The sequence below is a fragment of the Oryctolagus cuniculus genome, chromosome 10 (assembly GCF_964237555.1).
Source record: "Oryctolagus cuniculus chromosome 10, mOryCun1.1, whole genome shotgun sequence".
Lineage (NCBI taxonomy): Eukaryota > Metazoa > Chordata > Mammalia > Lagomorpha > Leporidae > Oryctolagus > Oryctolagus cuniculus.
Window position 1 is genome coordinate 70,426,072 of NC_091441.1, and position 22,784 is coordinate 70,448,855.

The 22,784-nt window shown below is 47.5% G+C and overlaps 1 protein-coding gene across 4 annotated transcripts in view; it reads left to right on the plus strand.

Annotated features, from left to right (window-relative positions):
• Positions 1–22,784, plus strand: part of LDLRAD4 (low density lipoprotein receptor class A domain containing 4) — a 273,217-nt gene that overhangs the window by 134,590 nt on the left and 115,843 nt on the right. For 2 of the 4 annotated variants that reach the window (XM_070050537.1, XM_070050540.1), the window contains exon 2: positions 7,409–7,587. The exons of the other annotated variants lie outside the window; for them this stretch is intronic. The gene's annotated coding sequence lies outside the window, so the exon portion shown is untranslated. The remainder of the gene's footprint in view (positions 1–7,408; positions 7,588–22,784) is intronic. 4 annotated transcript variants of the gene reach the window in all.

Sequence of the window (22,784 nt, forward strand, 5' to 3'; positions counted from 1 at the left end):
GTGATGCTGGTTACCATAAGTGGTGGCTTAACCTACTGCACCACAGTGCCAGCCTCTGGTAATAAAATTTAGTGGCTGTCTATGTTTTCGGAGGCTGGTGAGTAAGTAATCAGTTCTGATGCTTGATTTCCTTTCTGGGGTAAATTATTGAACTTGTACCCATATCTCCTGCAGATAGGTGGGAATAAAATACTTGTTCTGACTTCACAGAGTTATGGTGAAGAAATACCCTGGAATTGTAATTTAACGGTGGACTCCTAGAATGTACCAAACAGTTGTCAATTATTGATTATGTTTTTTCCCCCTAAAAGCAGTATATTGGCACAGACAGGTATTTCTGATCTGTTTCTTGTGTTTGAAGTGGTAGTGCTTCTGTATTTCTGTCTGCTCCGCTCCTCAGCTGTGGCTGGGCCAGGCTGGGTTCTCACTCTCTGCCCAGCTGCTTCGATGGCCTTGCTGTTAGCTGGACCCAAAGGGCCTTTCTTCCCACCGCCTATGCAGCCACTTGAAAAACGGAGCATTATCCGTGAGTGATTCTAGAAAAGCAGCTATGATAGTCTAAATTTTGATGTCTGTGTAGCATTACTCTGCTAATTGTATACATATCTTAATAATGTATCTTTTATTGTATTCCCTCCTAAGATGCTTGGAGCTGCTCATGACTATACTGGTGGTCCTAAGGGCTTAATTCCCTTTCGAAAAACAACCGTGCCGATGAGATCTGTTTTCAGGGAGGTGACCAACTTGCCAAGCGTCCTGTTGTGGAGTATGGCACCTACTTGAAACATGGCTGGAGTCTTCTCTGTGTCATTCAAGTAGAAGCTGACACATTGTACTGAAAGAACTGGGATAATGTAACATTGGCCAGAACAGCCAGACCCTACATGTTTAGCATCTTTTTCATTTGGGCCAAATATAATTTTTTATTCCTTTAAATTAAATGAAATTTTAGCTGGGGGTGCAAACGACTGAAATCTTTACTTAATGTACACTAAACTGATCTTCTGTAAAAAAAAAAAAAAAAAAAGAAAGAAATTATCAATTCCCAACTTGACTCTCACTGGGATTAAACATGACAATAGGTCTGATCTGATTTCATCATCATTTAAAAAAAAAATCATCTATTATTTTTCACTTTATGTTTCTGTGTGGGAGCAAACTGTTGAAATACTTACTTAAGGTATACTAAGCTGATCTTCTGTATATTAAGATAATCGAAAATGAATCTTGATGTGAATGGAAGGGGAGAGGGAGTGGGAAAGGGGAGGGTTGTGGGTGGGAGGGACGGTATGGGGGGGGAAGCCATTGTAACACATGAGTCGTACTTTGGAAATTTATATTCATTAAATAAAAGATTAAAAAAAATTAATGGAAAACTTTTTGCACCAAATTAAACTTATCTTTTGATTTAAAAAAAAAATTAAATGAAATTTTAAAACCAGCTGTGAATCCTCAGATGTTTTGAGGGGTTGGGGGTCATCAACTTTTTTTAGAAGATTTATTTATATTATTTTGAAGGAGAGGGAGAGAGACAAAGAATCTTCTGTCCCCAAATGCCTGCAACATCCAGGGCTGGTGCATGCTGAAACCAAGAGCCTGGAGCTCCCTCTGGGTCTTCCACATGGTAACAGGGGCCCAGGTCCTTGGGGCTATCCTCTGCTGCTTTCCTGGGCAGATTTGCAGGGACCTGGATTGGAAATGGAGCGGCTGGGACTCGAACCAGCAGTCCCAAATGGGATGCCAGCATTGCAGGCAGCAGCTTAATCTGCTACCCACAACACTGAACCCCATCCTCAACTTTTTTGTAAATAGCATTTTATCACTATCTTAAATATACAATTAAAAGTATGTCAGTGTGTTCCTTAGTGCATTTATAAAGTGTGTAAACTGGACATGCTCCAGCTGTCACTTTAGCCTAGTGCTCCCACCTTTGCTATGCTTTCAGTCTGACCCAGATCAGCCTGTGCAGGAAGCAGGTGCACTGCCCCTGACTGCAGTGTCGTGTAAAGGCTCTGCACTCTGTGGGTCTCCATGCGTTCCTGGCCATCTGTTTTTGTTGCTCTCTTGGTATACTAGGCAGACTAACACAATGGTTCCCAAGATGTCCACATCCTGGTGTGTGTGCCTGGTCTAGTCTCTGTCCCGTGGGTGGGTAGGTGGGAGCTGGGTATGTGATCAGATGGGCACTCCCGTGTTAGCTCCTGTTAGGTGGCATAGGTGAAGGCATTTGGCATATGTCATCCAGGTCCGTAGTCTGTTCATCAGAAGGAAGATGATCTCGGATGGGCCTGACCTTCACAGACAAGCAGCAGCCTGTAGTCCCTGCTGGCTCCTGCTGGCCTTTAAGCACTGAGCAGCCATGTGGAGAGAGGAGTGGGCCATGCAGCAAGCCAGTGGGGACCCCACTGGTACAGCAGCCAGAGCCTGAATCCTGCCAACAGTGTGGGTGAATGTGGAAGAAAACTCCAAACCCTGGATGAGAATGCAGCCCGGCTGACTCCTCGTGAGATGCTGAGCACAGAACCCAGCCACTGATCTTTCCTCCAGAGCTGTGCAAGCAGCGTGTAGGATGGTACACTGCTCCATGGTGTGTGACACAGCTCCACCAAGGCAAACACTGCACAAGTCAGGGTCTCCCCACTGAGCGGGCGTCCCTTTCTGCGTCAGAGCTGGGCCCACAGTTTTATCCTCAACATCTGAAGCTTTCAGTGGGACTTGGTCTTCTTGGTCTCAGAATGGAAAACCGAGTGAAGTTGGTTGGGTCCCTGCTATGCTGCCCCAGTTCTGCACTGAGGCTGCCCTAATTAAAGCTGCCTCTCTGCACTGCCCCTGCGTGTGGGGGAGCCTGATCACAGCCTGCAGGAGGGGTCTGGGAGGCAGTGCGTGTGCCTTTGGCAATGCACTGCCAATGGTTGATGAGTCAGTAGGTGGGCTTGCATTTTGGGTCCTGAATCTTCCACTTGTTATTGTTTGGACATTCAGAAAATGATTTAACATCTAGGGGTTTTAGTGTCCCCACCTGTAAAATAGAGACATTGACCTCAAACTCTGTGTTTTGCTGGGAGAATGAAGAAGGTAGCACAGCCCCTGGGCATACAGGAAATGTTCCAGGCGCTTTGGTTTCATGCCCCCTGAGCCCGCCTTTTGGGATCATATGTTTATACATGCTGTCCAGGGGAGGTCTCGGGCTGCTCTCTCCAGCTACAGGGCACTGCAGCTGTCCAGACCTGGAGCTCCTTCCCCTACCCCTTGGCTTAGCCTCAGAGCTCCATGGAGGCCCCTTTTTAGCCCAGCTCTGTGTTTCAGCCCCACCCCCAAGATTCACAGCTTCTGGATCTTAGTGCTGCTGAAAGGCTGGAGCACCTGCCAGTCGGGATGCCAGGAAAGCAGAGGCACGCCCCTCTGCATGCGGACTGTGCAGCACTCGCACCGACACCCTTAATGTGCACACTTCAAGGCGGGAATCCTTTTCTGAATCTGTGTCAGCTTCATGTCAGGTAGGGTAGCCCGCAAGTGGCCAGTCCTCATTTGGCTGGAAGAAGAACCTGAGCGGGAGCCCTGTGCAGTGTGGGGAGCAGAGGGAGCAGAACTCAGGCTTAACTGGGCTTGAGTCCAGGGAGAATGATGCTTTATCAGTGAAAAACTCAAGATCTGTTTTGCCAAACCATGTGAGATACTGCTGTGACCACGCTAATGGGGTGGAACAACAGGAGGACTCTGGGCTATTGGGTTTGGCCACTAGGCAGGGTCAGGCTCTGATCCAGGAATGGCTGTGCCCAAGTTGCAACCAGGAATGAGGGAAATTCTCTCTCTCTCTCTCTCTCTCTCTCTGTCTCTCTCTCTCTCTCTCTCTCTTTGTTTTAAGGTGTATTCATTTATTTGAAAAGTAGACTTGCAGACAGAGAAGCAGAGACAGAGAGATCTTCCATCTGCTGATTCACTCCCCAAATGGCTGCAATGGCCAGGGCTGGGCCAGGCCAAAGCCAGGAGCCAGGAGCCTCCTCTGGGTCTCCCACATGGGTGCAGGGGCCCAGGGACTTGAGGCCATCTTCCACTGCTTTCCCAGGAGCATTAGCAGGGAGCTGGATCAAAAGTGGAGCAGCCAGAACAGGAACCCTTGCCCGGAGGGCTGCTGGCCCTGCAGGCAGCGGCTTAACCCGCTGCACCACAGCGCGGGCCCTGAGGGGAATTCTCAAGCAGGGACTGACTTCGTAGGGGCAGAAAGTCCTTTACCATTAGGACACAAAGCTCCGGAAGTTTCTGTTCATGTGACTTCATTTTCCTTCTCCTGGGGCTCTTGTGTATTTGGGGGTGTTTCCCGAGGCTGTTCCCCGACGTGTTCCCTAGTGAGGTCTTTCTGCACTGCCGCTGCCCCTCCTGGCCAGCAGCCCCCTGCTGTGCTGCCAGACCTGGCACCTCTCTGGGGCCTTCTCTGGCCCAAGCTGTCCACCCCCCCATACCTGTGACCTCCCCTGCCTTGGGCAAAGCCCAGGACCCTGAGGCTTGTCCAGATTGTGACAACACCTTTTATGACAGCATCACCTCTCGGCTGCTGGCAGTCACACCTCCCTGTTACCCTTATGTCACTGCTTCTGCCAAGGGCAGTCCTCGAAGGGCTGTCTGTGTCTCTGTGAGCGTGTGTTCTCTGTGTTTGCAATTTAAGCGACATTTTCCATTTCAGAATACTTTGTAAGTATTAAACATGCTTGAAGATCTCATGCACCCAGTTGCAGTTTGGCCATTTTATTTTTATTGTAGCGGGGAGAGGTGCCTGGGCATGACCTTTTCTTGTCCCAATTTAGAGGCACAGTGTCTCCGGGGCCTTCAGAGTCTGCAGGAGCCAAGGAGGCCCCTCCTGTCCCCGAGCCTGGGGTGCTTCGCGGCTCTGTGTGTGGCAGGAGAAGCACCCCAGCAAAGCTGGTCACATTATGAGGTGTGTGGGGAAGGGGTTTCCATCAGTGTAGCGTGTGCCCCACAGAGGCTGATGTGTGAGAGAGAGAGAGATGCGTCGGTGTGTGGGGGACGAAGTTAGCCACTGCAGGGAAGCCAGGCGTCAGGAAGCAGTGAACAACATGCACCCCTCGCTCTACCACGAGGCCACCTGTGATCAAGCCATGCTTTTAAAATAAGGGCCAAAGCATGCTCGGATGCCTTGCACATTAACCACCGTTTCCGTGTCACCTTCTGTCTTTTTGGATTTTCTTTTTTCCTTTTTGGTGTTATGTCATCAAAGTCAAAGAAGACATCAAGTGTAAATCTTCGATGAGGTGTAGCATTTGCAGCACTTCCCATCCGCTACCGTTGCCCCTTGAGAGGCATTCAGGGCCTTGCTAAGGTGTTCCCATTCGCATGTGAGTGAACTGAGCCTCCTAAAGGGCAAGGAGTCTTGCTCACGGACAAAGCCAGAAGTGGAAGACATAGTTTGAACTAACAGTTCTGAGTCCTGGCCCAAGCTCCTCCCGCTATCCTCTCTGCCTCCCTCCCCCTCCTCCCCTCCTTCTTTCCTCCTTCCTGTCTTGAGTGGTATCTGTTCTCTGTGTCACGAATATGGGTGGTGATCCCGGTGGGTTTTTACAGTGGGTGTTACTGTTGTGTTTGTGAAGAGCACCGCTGCCACCTGCAGCAGCCCCTGCTCCCTGAGGCTGCACCTGCTGCAGATTCCTTGTAAGACCCGGTGAAGGCCAAGGCTGACTCTTACTGAGCTCAGAGGACAGGGCTGTGAGGCTGAAAGGCCAAATCAATGAACCTACTAGAACCCAGAAGTGCCAGTTCTACAGGCAGTTCATGGCACCTGTACAGGTAAATCTCAGGAAGTAAATCAGGTGAATCTCAGATGCCTTCATGCTGCCGGCAGGGCTGCCATTGGCACTGAATTTGACCTTGAATGAGCCATGGTCTGTATGCAGCCTGGCCTCCGGGCTGAAGCTAGGCTTCCTCTGACCTTCTACAAGCTTGCCCTGGGAGAGGGGCTTCTCACAGAGTTGGCCCCGTGCTGAGGAGCCGGCTGCCCAGAGAGCGTCTCAAAAATGCCTCATACTTCTTCCCAGCTCTCCCCGGCTGTGTCCCCAGACCCAATTCCAGCTTTGCCTCTGGGGTGCCTCTCTCTAGCCTGCCGTCTCTCATCCTGGGATCCTTCTGGCTCCTGACCTTGCTGTGGCCACTTCCCCCTCCCCAGAAACTGGGGGTGATCTGGCTACTTGCATGCTACTGTGGAAGAAGTAGAAGAGAACTCACAGAGGGAGAAGGGAGAGAGCATCGCAGGAGAACGAAAGAGGGAGAGGGAAGATGAATGTAAGTAGCCCTCCCGCACGGCTGATGGCGGCGAGAAGGCGCAGGGTGGGCCCTCATGGGGTCCTGCCCAAGTCTCGGGAGGGCATCTGTGGCCTTCACAGAGGCAGCACGTCAGGACTGGAGCCAGAGAGCCTCCTGCTGCTAGTCTCACAGCCCAGCCTGCCTCGCTGTGCCATCTTCTTGCTTTATTTCAGTGTGACATCCTGGACCAGCTGTCTCCACCCCTCTGCTGGCTCTTTCGGCTCAGTAGGCTGACACGTGCCCTCTGGCTTCCCTGTCTGTCTGCCTTTCTCCCCAGAGATGCAGCTTCCACACCTTTCTGCTTCACCGCCTGTTGTGCTGTCCTGGACCACACACCTGGCCTTTCCTGTAGTGGCCTGGTAGCAGATCCCGCACCTGCAAGCGCATTGGCCAAACCAGACTCACTGTCACCTGTGTCTTCCCGCACTCTCCATGGCCAGGCACTGCGGTGGATACTCTTCACCTGTTCGCCCAGCTTGATCCCCACAGCAGCACTGAACTGAGCACTCTTTTTAATATTATTATTATTATTACCTTTTTAAAACCCTTTTCCAGGGCCAGCATTGTAGTGCAACTGGTTAAGGCACTGCTTGCAACTGGCATCCCATATTGGAGCATCAGTTCGAGTAGCTTCAACCATTGTGGATATTTATGGAGTGATCCTGTGGGTGGGAAAATCTCTCCCTTTCTCTATTTATTTGAAAACAAGACTTACATAGATAGAAGGAGAGAGAGAGAGGAGAGAGAGAGAGAATCTATCTGCTGGTTCACTCCCCAAATAGCCACAATGACTCAGGAGCTTCTTCTGGGTCTCTCACATGGGTGGCATGGGCCCGGGGACTTGGGCCATCTTCTGCTGTTTCCCTAGGCACATTAGCAGGGAGTTGGCTCAAAAGTGGAGCAGTCGGAACTCAAACCAGTGTCCATATGGGATGCTGGTGCTGCAAGTGATGGCTTAACCTGCTGTGCCGCAGCACCGAGCTCTAAATAAATCTTTATAAAAAAACCTTTTTTCCCAAGCAGTTAATATAACCCACCCAAGGTCATACCTAAATGACAGATTTATGCCACATCAAGAAGAGGTTTTCTTTCTCAGGACCAGCTATTGCTGTTGAGTTGGATTCTGCAAGGAAGCCTGTGGCTCTTGTTGAACACCAGTGGCTCCATATGACAGTGCTTCTCCAAGCGTGATATAGGAGAGTCCCAGAGATTTTGTGAAGATGCACACTCTGACTTGGAGGCCGTGGTGACGCTGCGAATCTCCTTTCCTAACAGGTGATGTGGACCGCACTTGAGTAGTGAGGGTTTAGATCCTTGGCTAAAGTTCTAACTTTACAGTGCTCTGAAATACAGGTGGGAAAGAGACATAGGACCCAGCTGAGACAGAATGACAGGGAGCTGACAGAGCATCCACTGCTTGAAACCCTTGGTTGGAAAATATAGAAATTCAAGACGTGTAGGGAGAACCTCGTTAAAGACCACTGTGTCTGACTGTGGCACTGAGTAGGCTACGGGCAGTCCCCACTTCCCCCCACACTTGGAAGCCCTGGCTCTGCAGGTGCCCGGCACTGGCCACATGCCCATTGTGCCACAGTAGTGACCTTTCAGGAAGAACTGACTGCTTGGGGAGATTGACAGCTCTTAGTGATTTACTGCTTGCACGTTCCAAATAGAAAGGCATTCTGAGGATGGCCTTTGATGATACCAATGGATGGCGATTACTGCCAGCTACCTGGAATGCTGATTCCTTTTAAAAGGAGGTCATTCACGTGTAGAAGATAAGATGCAGATTGAGACCTTGGCAGCCTCAAAGGCAGGCTGTAGCTGTGCAGGATTTTTGAAAGCCCTGTGGGAAGCTGGGCAGCCACCAGAGTTCAGAGTCTATGAGGCACATGTAAATAATACATGCTTTTATGATGGAATCCATCGAGTTGCTTTGTGAAGTGTGTTTTTCATACTCAATGTGGGCATGCCAAGAAATGGGAATTGAACTGCTAGTGGCTCCAGTGTGAAAAAAAAGCACTGAGAGAGAAAACTTAACCTTTGGATCCATAGAAACCCTTTATGTGACTGAGAGCAGAGCATTTGAATATACATGTGCACAGGGGAAGACAGCGTACTGATGTGGTTACATTTGTCATGTTTGACCCACCGAGGCTTGTCCACACACAGGCATCCCATTGTGCCATGTTATTGTTGTTCTTTCAACACAAACCCAGGCACCATCCCACTGAGATGGAAGATTGCTTTTTTTTTTTTTTTTTTTTTTTTGACAGGCAGAGTGGACAGTGAGAGAGAGAGAGACAGAGAGAAAGGTCTTCCTTTGCCGTTGGTTCACCCTCCAATGGCCGCCGCACCGCGCTGATCCGATGGCAGGAGCCAGGTACTTATCCTGGTCTCCCATGGGGTGCAGGGCCCAAGGACTTGGGCCATCCTCCACTGCACTCCCTGGCCACAGCAGAGAGCTGGCCTGGAAGAGGGGCAACCGGGACAGAATCTGGCACCCTGACCGGGACTAGAACCCGGGGTGCCGGCGCCGCAAGGCGGAGGATTAACCTCGCGTTCCAGAGATAGTGTCTCAGATTTATTTACTATGTCCAATCATAAAATTCACATTTAAGTCAAAGAATGAGCTTTGCCCTGACTGTAATGCTGGCAGTGTATCCACAGGTTCTCGAAGGGTGATTTCCATGCGTGGAGTCACCAAGCGGTTGCAGAGAAAAACACACAAGTCGATGAGGCACTGCTGGAATGTAGAGTGTAGCTGTAGACTTTTGTAAGAAGAGGGAGAAACACATCACCCACAAGAAGAACAGTGTTGGAGTCTACAGAGATTCCCCTCTTTTTAATTTCTGCTGAATCCTGCAGCTATTTAATTAAGGGCCGTCTTAGAAAAGATGATAAAAGAGGATGTCTGGAGCATTCTAAGACTTTGGATAGGGAGGAACACGATTTTAGCAGTGTTCTGCCAGTTGTTCCTAGGCAAAGTGTCCTTCTAGTTTGAGTCTGAAAAACACCCTAGCCGAAATGAATGGGATGTCTAGCTACATCTGCAGCGAGAGCAGATTAACCTGGGAATAATCTCTGCATGATCCCGTGGGAGGAGGTAGCCCGGGCAGTGTCTGCCGGTTCGTGGCGTGAAGCACCACGGGCTAAGTGAGATTTCTCACTCTCTACCTGTGAAAACCATGGGTTTGTAATTACAGTTGGGCAGCATACATAATGTGCAGGGGCTCTGCCAGGGCCCGGACCTGTGATTCCTGCTCTCTGGAAGCTCACAGTTGGGTGGGGAGGAAGAAGCAGACAGATCGGGATTATTAGCATGGTCTTGGTAGAGCAGCACAGACAGCCCCCAGTTGTATAGTCACATGGGCTGGCATGGTCTTGGGCAGTGCGTCTGCGCTCAGAAGGAGTCCCACTCAAACCCCTTCTGTGCTGGGGCCGGCGTTGTTACGTAGTGGGTTAAGCCGCCACCCATGACACTGGTATCCCATATGGGCACCAGTTCCTGTCCCAGCTGTTCTACTTCTAATTCAGCTGTCTGTTAATGCACCTGGGAAAAGCAGTGAAAGATGGCCCAAGTGCCACCCAAATAGGAGACCCGGATGAATCTTTGGCCTGGCCCAGACCTGGCTATTGTGGCCATCTAGGGAGTCAACCAGCAGATAAAGGATCTCTCTCTCTCTCTCTCTAACTCTGATTTTCAAATAAATAAATCTTTAAAAAACAGAAGTTCTATGCCAAGAGCTTAGAGTTAGAATAAAGTTCAGCTACCACTTTAAAAATTAATCTATCGATTAATTAATTTGAAAGAGAGAGCTGTTCCATCTGCTGGTTCACTCCCCAAATGTCCACAACAGCCAACGCAGGGCCAAGCAGAAACCAGGAACTGGGAACTCAGTCTGGGTCTCCCACATGTGTGACAGGGACCCAACAACATGAGCCATTACCTACTATCTTCTAGGGTGCGCATTAACAGGAAGTGGAATTAGAAGCAGAGCTGGAGCTCTGCCCAACCCTCTGACATGGGCAGCATCCCAAGGAGCACCTTAACTGCTGTGCCAAACACCTGTCCCAAGTTAAGCCCCCTGTTAACACAATCGTTCTCATTAGCTTCATCTGCTGACCACACTGTGCAACCTTCACAGCTAGTCAACAGTACCCACTGTACCCACAGTATAAAAAGCTAGATATTGACTTTGTAAAAATAGTTTGGATGAAGTCTAATTGATCTTTTTTTAAACAAATTTTATTTGTTTGAAAGACAGGCAGAGAGAGAACACACTGTTCCATCTGCTGGTTTCCCTCTCATATGCCTACCACAACTGGTGGTAAGCCAGGTCAAAGCTGGATCCTGGAGCTCAATCCAGGTCTCCCACATGAGTGGCAAGGACTCAGCTAGTTGGGCCATCACTCATCGCCTCCCAGGGTATATGTTAGCAGGCAGCTGGAATGGGAAATAGAGCCAGGACTCCAACCCAGGCATTCTAATATGATATATAGATGTTCCAAGCAATGTGTTAACCACTGTGCCTAGCACCTGCCCCAGGTGTTAACGTTTCTTGACTCCAGGGCCTGTCTTGGGCTCAGGACTACTCCTAGAGGCAGGCTCGGAGGCAGGAGAGAGTCAATGAAGATCACACAGGAAGCACTACATGGCACCACTTCCAACTCAGGATCAGGCCACTTATTTGATTTTTTTTTTTTTTTTAAGATTTATTTATGGCCAGTGCAGCGGCTCAATAGGCTAATCCTCCACCTAGCGGCGCCGGCACAACGGGTTCTAGTCCTGGTCGGGGCGCCGGATTCTGTCCCGGTTGCCCCCCTTCCAGGCCAGCTCTCTGCTGTGGCCCGGGAATGCAGTGGAGGATGGCCCAAGTGCTTGGGTCCTGCACCCCATGGGAGACCAGGAAAAGCACCTGGCACCTGGCTCCTGCCTTCGGATCAGCGCGGTGCGCCAGCCGCAGCGCGCTGGCCGCGGCGGCCATTGGAGGGTGAACCAACGGCAAAAGGAAGACCTTTCTCTCTGTCTCTCTCTCTCACTGTACACTCTGCCTGTCAAAAAAAAAATATTTATTTGTTTTGAATTACAGGGAGGAGGGAGGAGACAGAGAGAGAGCGAGAGAGATCTTTCAACTTCTGGTTCACTCCCCAGATAGCTGTAACACCCAGGGCTGGGCCAGGCCGAAGCCAGGAGCCAGGAGCCAGGAGCTTCATCCAGGTCTCTCACATGAGTAGCACTTGGACCATCTTTCACTGCGTTTCCCAGGCCGTTAGCAGAGAGCTGGATCAGAAGTAGAGCAGCCAGGCCACAAACTGGTGCCCATGTGGGATGCCAGTGTGGAAGGCAGCGCTTAATCTGCTTCCCACAAACTGGACCATTTGGTGTTTCTTCAGCGCAAAGACTTGTTAAGTACTGAGATAGGTATGTGACTATCTTGTGCAGTCAGCCTACGTAATCATTCTTTATGATATGATATTGTATGTTGTATGATAAGATATCATATGATATGGTATGCTACGACTGAGATGGAGAAATGTATAGTGAGAGGAGACAGACAGTTACTTTGCTGGCTAGTGAGTTAGAGAAAGGCAGAACTGCTGCTAAGCAGAGACCTGCTTTGTGGGCTGGAACCCTGATGGGCTTCCCGCAGTAGGAGAGGTCCTGGGCATGACCTGGAGATGCAGGGAAAAGGCTGCTCCTCTCTCCTTAGAGAACTCTGGAGTTGTGCTGGCCATCAGAGACAGTGTGAGGGTCACAGGGTGGCCACAGAGAGTGAGGTCTTGTGGGGCGAGAAGCCGCAATGTGCAGGAGGCCAGCCCCAGGTGTGAAGGATGGCCGGCTGGTCTGTGCCAGTGCACATTCTCCAGGACCTTTGGAGAGGGCGTGTCCTGTGCCACTTCATGGATTGCTGTGCCGAGCTGTGATGCTAACCCTAACTCTGGCATTGTCTCCTGACTTGGGTAGGCTGTGGTCCCCGTCTTACAGTGGTTAGAATGTGGACCAAGTACAGGGCAGGGGGATGGGTCCTTAGAGATGGGAACAGGGCTGGGGACTGGGTGAATCCAAGCAGTAAATCAGATTTGGTAATGTGAGTGCCTGGAATTGTTGAAATCATGAGAGGATATGAACCTCCCACAGTGCATGGACTGGGAGAGCTCCTGATGTTTAATTCACATATTAAAAAGTGCTTGGATGAGGGGCTCCAAGGCAGCAGACTTCTGGATTATAAATTATCCCTCCCTCTGAGAAATCCATAACTATACATTTAAATTTGAGGTCAAAACTTCTGTTGTAGTACTCTGGACCAAATATGTATTAAATTGATGATGATAAAATAGCTCTGCCAGTTACTGAGTTCGTTTCCATACAAGTCAGGCCAAATTACTACTCCAGGGATTGTGCAGTTGGCCAAAAAGAAATAGCGACACCAGTTGAGTCCCTATGTTCTGCATTTCCTAGAGAAATGTGAAGGGGGCGAGGGAAGACGAACGGCATTAGAATGGGAGCATTGTTTGTCTAAGGAATTGGGTAATCCAGGAAGGCAGATGACCTTGAGAACTAGTCTAATCTCACCCACAGTCTTGGGGTGTTTGCCATCTACCAATACTCTTATATACATGGAGAAGAATCTACTGTCCTAGATGTAGATGGAGCAGAACAGAGTAGATAATAATTTTTAATAAGGAAGTAATTATTTTTTTATTTTTTTGACAGGCAGAGTGGACAGTGAGAGAGAGAGACATAGAGAAAGGTCTTCCTTTGCCGTTGGTTCACCCTCCAATGGCCGCCGCGGCCGGCGCTCTGTGGCCGGCGCACCGCGCTGATCCAATGGCAGGAGCCAGGTACTTATCCTGGTCTCCCATGGGGTGCAGGGCCCAAGCACTTGGGCCATCCTCCACTGCACTCCCTGGCCACAGCAGAGAGCTGGCCTGGAAGAGGGGCAACCGGGATAGAATCTGGCGCCCCGACCGGGACTAGAACCTGGTGTGTCGGCGCCGCAAGGCGGAGGATTAGCCTAGTGAGCCGCGGCGCCAGCCAGTAATTATTTTTAACAGCAGCAGTGCTGGTAAAATTCTGTAGATCCCAGGCCTGGGAAGCCAAAGCCCTCTCTGCTATGTCCTGTTCCTGTTGTGTGACACATACCTGACTCTGGGCCCTCCGTGCTCTAAGCTCCAAAGTTGGGGTCACAGTGTGGCCCTTGGTCGGCAGCTGGCCAGAAAACAAGACAACATACAGCCAAATGGAAATGAGCCCCACCAGGCTGTAAATAGTGTGTACCATGGTTTACTTGGGTTTGGTTAGATAACAGCTATTAATTCATGCATTGTTTGCTATCATTTCATCCATCATACTTGCCCAGCACCTACTGTCTATCAAGGGCTGTCAAATAAGCCAGTAAACAAGACAGTGCTCCTGCCCCTCACAGCACCCTTTGTTCTAGTCATTGGGCCCAAGTTGAATGTCAGACAGAGGGCTTCTATCTGGACAGATTTATGTATGTTAATCTGCACACAGAGGGATTGTCCTTGTTACGACTGATTCTTCAGGCTGATAATCCCGTCACTTTGATACATTTCTGGTTCTCAACTATTGTCAGACCTTTCATTGTTTAACACCCCGTTGCTTTGAAAGAACAAGATAGGGAAGACAAAGGGAATAACACTGAAATATTGGATTGTGGAATATTTTGAGAAGAGGCTTACTGATGAGAAAAGCAGAAACAAAATTAAGGATTTATGTTTAGTTTATGATCTCAGCTTCTTAAACGCTTTGCATAAACCAGTACATTACCCACTGTGAGTGGCAAAAATCCAGTTTTAAATATGTGGACTTAAATACTAAACTTATTTATGAGCAGTGTTCCAATTGTCTGTTGTCATTGACATTTTGGAAGCAGTTATGTTGCTGCCTTCCCCATGACGGGTGGTGTTCTGTTTATCTGAATTGCATAACAAGGGTTTAAGACATCTCTATTTATGTCTGTTGCTAGAAGGATGGAAGGATGCGTGGCCAGGCATTTTTGAATTGAGTTCAGTGGCTCACCTCAGCAGGCAAATAGTGTTCTACTTTGAGAATTAAAAAGACTTCTGAATTTCTTTTCTTGAATATGATGTGCCTTTTGCTTCCGTGTGAAGGGCCTTAGCCAAAATGGGATGATACTGTGAAAACTGTTTGAAATGCATGGATGCAAAATGTAATTTTATGGGCAGGTTTTGTAGCACAGCGGGTTAAGCTACCACTCAGTAGCCTGCATCCTGTATCGGAGTGCTGGGGATCAAGTCCTGCCTCTGTTTCATCCAGCTTCCTGCAAATGTGCACCTGGGAGGCAGTAGGTGATGGCTCAAGTACTTGGATTTCTGCCATCCCGTGTGGGATATCTAGATGGAGTTCCTGGCTTCAGCCTGGCCAGCCCCGGCTATTGGCTATCGCAGGCATTTGAGGACTGAACCAGGGGAGGGAAGCTCACTCTTACTCTCACTCTCACTCTCACTCTGTTGCTCTACCTTTCAAATAAATTTTTTGAAGGTTTTTAAAAATACAATTTCAAAGTCCCTTTTTTAAAAAAGATTTACTTATTTATTTGAAAGTCAGAGTTACACAGAGGAGAGAGAGAGAGAGAGGTTTTCCATCCGCTGGTTTACTCCCCAGTTGGCCACAGTGGCTGGAGCTGCACTGATCCAAAGCCTGGAGCCAGGAACTTTCTCCAGGTCTCTCACATGGGTGCAGGGGCCCAAGGACTTGGGTCATCCTCTATTGCTTTCCCAGGCCTTAGCAGAGAGCTGGAACGGAAGTGGAGCAGCCGGGACTCGAACTGGAACCCATATAGGATGCTGGCACTGCAGGCGCCGGCTCCCAAAGAGCTTTTAATGAGAATGGGTCATGAAGTGGTTGCCTTCCTGTTTGTATTCTTGCTAAGCTCCCAGGAACAGTCCTCAGGTGTGTCTCTTGGCGCTCTAAGCCGCCTGCCTTCTGGTGATTCCTGTGAGTTGTTGGGATCAGCTGTGTCCTGCCACGGAAACACCTGCTGGTTTTATACTTTGCTGCCGTCTTTAGATTTTCCAGACTATTATTTCAAGACAGATCTTATCTGCACTTCACTGTAAGCCTCTCTCTTTCTTTAATAGAGCATCCACAATAATACATCAACACTTTTTTTTTTTTTTTTTTTTTTTACAGGCAGAGTGGACAGTGAGAGAGAGAGACAGAGAGAAAGGTCTTCCTTTGCCATTGGTTCACCCTCCAATGGCCGCCACGGCCGGCGCGCTGCGGCCGGCGCACCGCGCTGATCCGATGGCAGGAGCCAGGAGCCAGGTGCTTTTCCTGGTCTCCCATGGGGTGCAGGGCCCAAGCACCTGGGCCATCCTCCACTGCACTCCCTGGCCACAGCAGAGGGCTGGCCTGGAAGAGGGGCAACCGGGACAGAATCCGGCGCCCCGACCGGGACTAGAACCCGGTGTGCCGGCGCACATCAACACTTTTTAACTTTGAGAGTGATTAGCTCGCCACACAGCCCAGATGAATTGGTTGTGGGTGCCTTGGTAGTGTTCCACAGGTGTCAAATTTTTATCTTCAGAAAGCTGATGACTTTACTAATGGGCCCTGTAGTTAAACCAATACTTTTTTTTTTTTGGTAAATAACAATGTGATTTACATTTGTGATGGAAATGAATGAGAAGTTTTGCTCCTATGTAGCATGGAGGAACTTGCAACAGGAAGGCTTCAGGAAGGAGCAACAGAGTTTATAATCTGCCTTGAACAATAGCAAGAATATTCTAGCAGAGCCACAGAGGGCTAGGCCAGAGTCTGGTCCCAGGCTCTGCCATGCTGCCTTACACACCTCCTGCAGGAAGCCAGGCCTTTGGGGCTTTTAATTTTAAGTTTGCTTTCACATTTTGGGACTTTGGGAGCTTTGCTTGCATCTCTCCTCCTTGTAGTTATGTGTATGTTGGTTCTTTGAAAGACGGGAAAGGCAGACAGAGGGACGAGCAGAGTCTATGGTGGTGGCTTGGGAAGCCAGCCTGCTCTCTGGAACTCACCCTGGGAGGGCTGTTTGCTTTGCTCTTGGCCGTGGCAACTGTAGCTAACCGAGCAGACTTGATTTTTTTTAATTTTTTGACAGGCAGAGTGGACAGTGAGAGAGAGAGAAAGGTCTTCCCTTGCCGTTGGTTCACCCTCCAATGGCCGCCGCGGCCGGCGCGCTGTAGCCGGCGCACCGCACTGATCCGATGGCAGGAGCCAGGTGCTTCTCCTGGTCTCCCATGTGGGTGCAGGGCCCAAGTCTCCTCCACTGCACTCCCTGGCCACAGCAGAGAGCTGGCCTGGAAGAGGGGCAACCGGAACAGAATCTTGTGCCCTGACCGGGACTAGAACCCCGTGTGCCAGTGCCACAAGGCGGAGGATTAGCCTACTGAGCCGCGGCACCGGCCGCAGACTTGATTTTAACCGCAGGTAGGACTGGGGCAGGCTGCACATGTGCATCCGCGTTTGCCACAAACACAGCACCGTGAGAAAAGAATACAGGGCAACAGATTCCTGTTGCACTTCATGTCTTAGATATCCTTGCTCACTACCTGCTTTATGGGACTGTAGCTGGGTTTAATTCCTGGTCAACCACTTCCTTTAGCCCTGTACTATCTTCTATCTGAATGGTTGTGAAATTTTTCCAGCTAATTTCTCAGCCCCTATATCCTTTGAATCATCAGGTAAATATTTTTAAAGCATAATTCTGATCATGTCATTTAAAATTAAACAGGGCATGTGATGTAGAGAGGGTAAAGCCACTGCCTATGACGCCAACATCTCATATAGGTGCTAGTTCAAGTCCCAGCTGCTCCATTTTCTCTCTCTCTTTTTTTTTTTTAATTTGACAGGTAAAGTTAGAGAGAGAGATAAAGAGAGGGAAAGGTCTTCCTTCCGTTGGTTCACCCCCCAAATCGCTGCTGTGGCTGGCGCTACGCTGATCCGAAGCCGGGAGCCAGGCGCTTCCTCCTGGTCTCCCATGCGGGTGCAGGGCCCAAGTACTTGGGCCATCCTCCACTGCCCTCCTGGGCCACAGCAGAGAGCTGGACTGGAAGAGGAGCAACTGGGACTAGAACCCAGCGGCCATATGGGATGCCGGCGCCGCAGGCGGTGGATTAACCTAGTGAGCCACAGTGCCAGTCCCAGCTGCTCCACTTCTGATCCAGCTCCCTGCTAATGTGCCTGGGAAAACAGCGGAAGATGGCCCAAGTGCTTGGGCCCCTGCACCCATGTGGGAGACCCAGAAGAAGCTCCTGGCTCCTGGCTTTGGCCTGGCTCAGCCCTGGCCATTGTAGCCATCTGGGGTGTTGAACCAGCAGATGGAAGATCTACCCCGTCTCTCTGTCTCTCCCTCTCCCTCTCCGTCTCCCTCTCTCTCTCTCTGTAGCTCTGACTTTCAAATAAACACATAAGTAAATCTTTAAGAAAAAATTCAAAAAGTGAAACTAGACAGATAGATGTATACCGAGACATCCACACATATTAAGTGGCTCCTCGGCCAGCCCACATTGCAGATACCCTACCTCCTTGGCTCTGCCTTCAAGAGCCCCCTGTGTTAGTCCCACCAGCCAACTTTGCAGCCCTCCCCTCCACGGATGTCATGTGTCCCACAATCCTTCGTGGCCATCCACACTCAGGGAGAAGACCTCACCCCATTCTGTCCGTCTCCATGGCCTTGGTGTGGTTGGTGGCCACAGTCATCTTTGCTTCTCTCTCTCTCTCTGTTTCTCTCTCTCTGTTTCTCTCTCTGCTTCTGCTCAAACGATTCTGAGCTTTGGTTTCTCATGTGATGTTGTCCTTGTTATCCTCTAATTCATCTTTATCCTCTGAATTTTGCAACATACTTTATCCCTCTAGTAGATCAATTACATCCTGTCTGCATCACCATCTTTTGTCCCTGTATTGATTGTAAGTATCTTGAGACAAAGAACAGCCCACGCATCTTGGAGCCTTTGCAACACTTAGCATCAGAGTAGTTGCTCGGTGTTGGTTGGATGAGGTGTATTAGTTTGTATTGTGTGTATCAGTTTGCCAGTGCTGCTGTGACAAGCGACTGCCTGCTTACTGGCTTAAAACAACCTTGATTTTCTGGAGGTCACAGTCTTGCTGGCCTACAGTGAAGATGTCGGGAGTGTGGTCTTCCTTGTGAAGGCTTTAGAGGAGACTCTGCCTCCCTGCCTTTTCCTGACTTGTGAAGTCACCTGCGACCCTTGGCTCACAGTCCCTTCCTCCATCTTCAAAGCAAGCCGTGGGGCGTCTTCAAATCTCCCTCCCTTTCTGACTCTGGCTTCTGTCATCTCTCTCTCTCTGACTCTGACCCTGCTGCATTCCTGTTAAGGACTCTTTTGTTGATCCTGGGCCCTCCTGGATAATATAGCTTCATCTCCCTCTCTCAGGATCCTTAACTTAATCTTATCTATGAAAAGACTTTACCCAAATAAAGTAACAAACCCACAGGTTCCCGGCATTAAGAGGTGGACATCTTTGGGACCCACAGCAGCATATGCCAGCTATTTAGAAAGGTCTGGCCTTTTCACCTGGAGTGGTCTTTGAGGTGAGACTTTATTGAATAGACATTGAATGAAAGGCATTATACCTGAAACTGGGAAGGAATAAGGGCAACATTCTAGATGGGCAAATAAATACAGGTTGAAATGCATAGCTGTTAATGAAATGAGCAGACCAGTGTGAAGCAAAGCCTTGTCTGTTCGAATAACAAATGCCTCTGTTGTCCTAACTGTGTCCCCATGCTTCAGGAATACTGCGTCCTCAGTTCTGTGACTGATAATCTCACACTGCCCCTGAGAAAGTCGGAATAAGCACAAGAAGAGATGGAGATTGCACTTGGTATTTGCTTTCTGACTGTGGAACGTGCTTTTTGCGTGCTTTATTGAGATATAATTTACATACAGCAAAGACTACTCATTTTTGATGAAGCATGATAAATGTTGCCAATTACCTACAGTCATGTTATTCATACCGAAATCAAGTTTTGCAACAAACTAATCAGCCTGAAGACTTTGCTCATAGACCTTTCATACGCAAGTCCCAACCCTGATCCCAGGCTCCAAGCCACCCCTGATTTGCTTCCTGTCGTTTTCCTTTTCTAAGATGTAGCATAAATAACAGCATGCATTATGTAGTTCATTTTCAGTGTAGTGTTTCAGGGGTTCACCCTATTCTCCTGCTGAGTAGTGTTTTGTGGCATGGATATACCATCGTTTGTGTCCATTCTTCAGTTGATCAGCATTTTAATTGTTTGCAGTTGGGAGCTATTATGAATAATACTCTGAATATTCAGATAAAGATCTTTCTGTGGACACATATTTTCATTTTTAAATACCCAAGGGTTGACTGGGTGGGTCATGTGAAAAGTCTGTTTAATTTAAAAGACAATGCCATACTATTTTTCCAAGTGACTGCTCAATTTTGTATTCTATCCAGCAGTGAAGGAGGGTTCTGGTTGCTACACACCGCTGTGAACGCATGATACCTTTTGAGCTTTAGTCATTCTGGTAGTTATGTGTTAGACCTCATTGTTGTGTTTTGTGTGTTTCCCTGACGACTGGTGATGTTGAGTATTTCTTTATGTGCTTCTTGGCTATTTGTGTATTTACTTTTGTAAAGTGTTTACTTTGGGGAAGTGTTGGTTCAAGTCTTTTGCCCATTTTTTATTGGGATGCTTATCTTTGTATTGATCTGTAAGAAATGTGTATATCTTCTGGTTATAAACTTTTGTTAGATAAATATATTGTGCAAACATTTTCTCTTAGTCTGTGACTTGCTTTTTTTGTTTTCTTAGCTATGTTTTGAAGAACAAGAGTTTTTAATCTTTAGGCAGTCCATTTGGTAGCTTTTCTTACACAGATTTGGGGTTTTGTCTCCCAATTAAGAAGTCTTTGCTTAAGGAGCAGGTGTTTAATCCTAGTTGTTACAACATCTGCATTCCAAGTCAAAGGACCAGGGTTGGATTCAGCTCCTGCTCCTGCTAATGCAGACCCTGGGAGGCAGCACTCCCCATTCAAGTGACTCCTGTGACTGGCTTTCTAAGCTTCCAGCTTTGACCCTGAGATGTGAACTAGCAGATGGGAGTGCTCTCTCTCTGTCCCCCGACCCTCAAGTAGATAAAATTGTTTCAAAAAGAGAGAAAGGAAGCTGTGCCTATATTAATGTCATAAAAATTTTCTCATGTTTTCTTCTATAATAAATAGTTTTGGCCTTAATTCTTCTGTGATTCATTCAAGTTCATTCTGGGGTATGGTGTGAGTTGAAAGTCAAGTTCACTTTTTTCCATAAAGATACAATTATTCCAGCACCATTTGGTGAAAAGGCCATCTTTTCCTCCATTGAATTACTATTGCCACCTTTATTGAAAATTAATGGACCATATAATGTTGAGTCTATTTTTGGAGTTTCTATTCCATTCCTTTGAACTGTGTGTCTCTCTTTATACTGATACCATACTCTTGATTACTGTGACTTTATAAGAATTTTGAATTAGATAATGTAAGTCCTCCAACCTTATCTTTTTTCCAGTCTGTTTTGGCTTTAGGTCTCTTCTTTTCCATAGGAATTTTTGGTTATTTGTCAATCTGTTAAAAAGACATGCTAGGATTTTAATTGTAATTGCATTGAATTTCAAGATTAATTTGGGAAGCATTGCTATTTTAGTTATATTAAATCTTTCAATCCATTAACACGGTGTATCTTTCCATATACTAAGGTCTTATTTGATTTTTTCTTCATAAAAATTTGTAATTTTCATTATTTAGATGGCTAAACTTATTCCTAAGGATTTTTCTGTGTTCATGTTAATGAAAGTATTTAAAATTTTTCATTTCTAAGTCATAGTTGCTAGCTTAAAGAAACATATTTGATGTTTATACATTAACCTTGTATCCTGTGACCTTGCTAAATTCACTTATTTGTTTTAGCAGCTCTTTTGTGAGTTCTCCAGGGATTTTTTCTCTACAAAATCTTGTCTTCTCCACAAACAGGATATTTTACTGCTTTATTTCCAAACCATATACTGTTGGTTTCTTTTTCTTGCTTAAGTGTGCTGATCAGAACCTTCAGTACAAACTTGAATAAAAGTGGTGAAAGATGGGCCACTCTTGGCCAGCGCCGTGGCTCAATAGGCTAATTCTCCGCCTGTGGCGCCAGCACACCAGGTTCTAGTCCCGGTGGGGGTGCTGGATTCTGTCCCGGTTGTCCCTCCTCCAGGCCATCTCTCTGCTGTGGCCAGGGAGTGCAGTGGAGGATGGCCCAAGTATTTGGGCCCTGCATGGGAGACCAGGAGAAGCACCTGGCTCCTGCCATCGGATCAGCGCACTGGCCGTGGCAGCCATTGGTGGGTGAACCAACGGCAAAGGAAGACCTTTCTCTCTGTCTCTCTCTCTCACTGTCCACTTTGCCTGTCAAAAAAAAAAAAAAAAAAAAAAAAAAAAAAAAGGATGGGCCACTCTTGCCGTGCTCCTAACCTGGGTTGAGGGGATGGGCCCCTCACTGCAGAATTACCATCTGTATGACTGTCATAGGTGCTTTCAGCCATCAGGTTCCCTACTCTGTAGGGAGCTTGTTTTTATATCATGAATGGATGCTGAAATTTGCCAAGTACTTTTTCTGCATCTACTGAAATGATCATATGGTTGGTTTAAGAAAAAATTTTATGATGAATTATATTGATTGATTCTCAGATATTAAACCAGCCTTCCATTCTTGGGGTAAATCCCAGTTGGCTATGATGTATTAGTCTTTTTTTCTTGTATTGTTGGATTCTGTTTGCTAGAATTTTGCCAAGGGTTCTTGCATCTGAGTTTGTGAGAGATAGTGACCTTTTGTCCCTTCTTTTTGTGATAGCTATCTAGTTTGGTACCAGAGTAATACTTATTTAGCTTCATAAAATGAGTTAAGAAATGGTTAATCCTATATTTTCTGAAATAATTTTGTAATATTGATATTATTTCTTCTTTAAGCATTTGACAGAATTCATCAGATAAACCATCTGGGCCTGGAGTGTGTATGTGTGTGTGTGTATGTGTGTGCATGTGTGTAAGAGAGAGAGAGAGAAAGAGACAGATTTAAATATAAATTGACGTTACTGAATTAATGTAAGGATCTTTGATTTTTCTATTTTTCTTGCATCCATTATTGTAATTTATGTCTTTCAGGAAATTTGTCCATTTTCAGCTAAGTTGCCAAATCTATTGACACCAAATTGTTCATAGTATTTATTACTATCCTTTAATATCTATAGGATCTGCAGTGTTGTTTCTTCTTTTGTTCTTGCTATTGGTACTGTATATCGTCTCTGTTTTCTTCTTGACTAGTCTAGGTAGAAGCTTGTCAGTTTTATTGATCTTGTCAAATAGACAACTTTTTTGTTACTGATTTTCTCTATTACTTTGCTATTGTTTATTGGATCCTGTTCCTATCTTTTTAAAAAGAT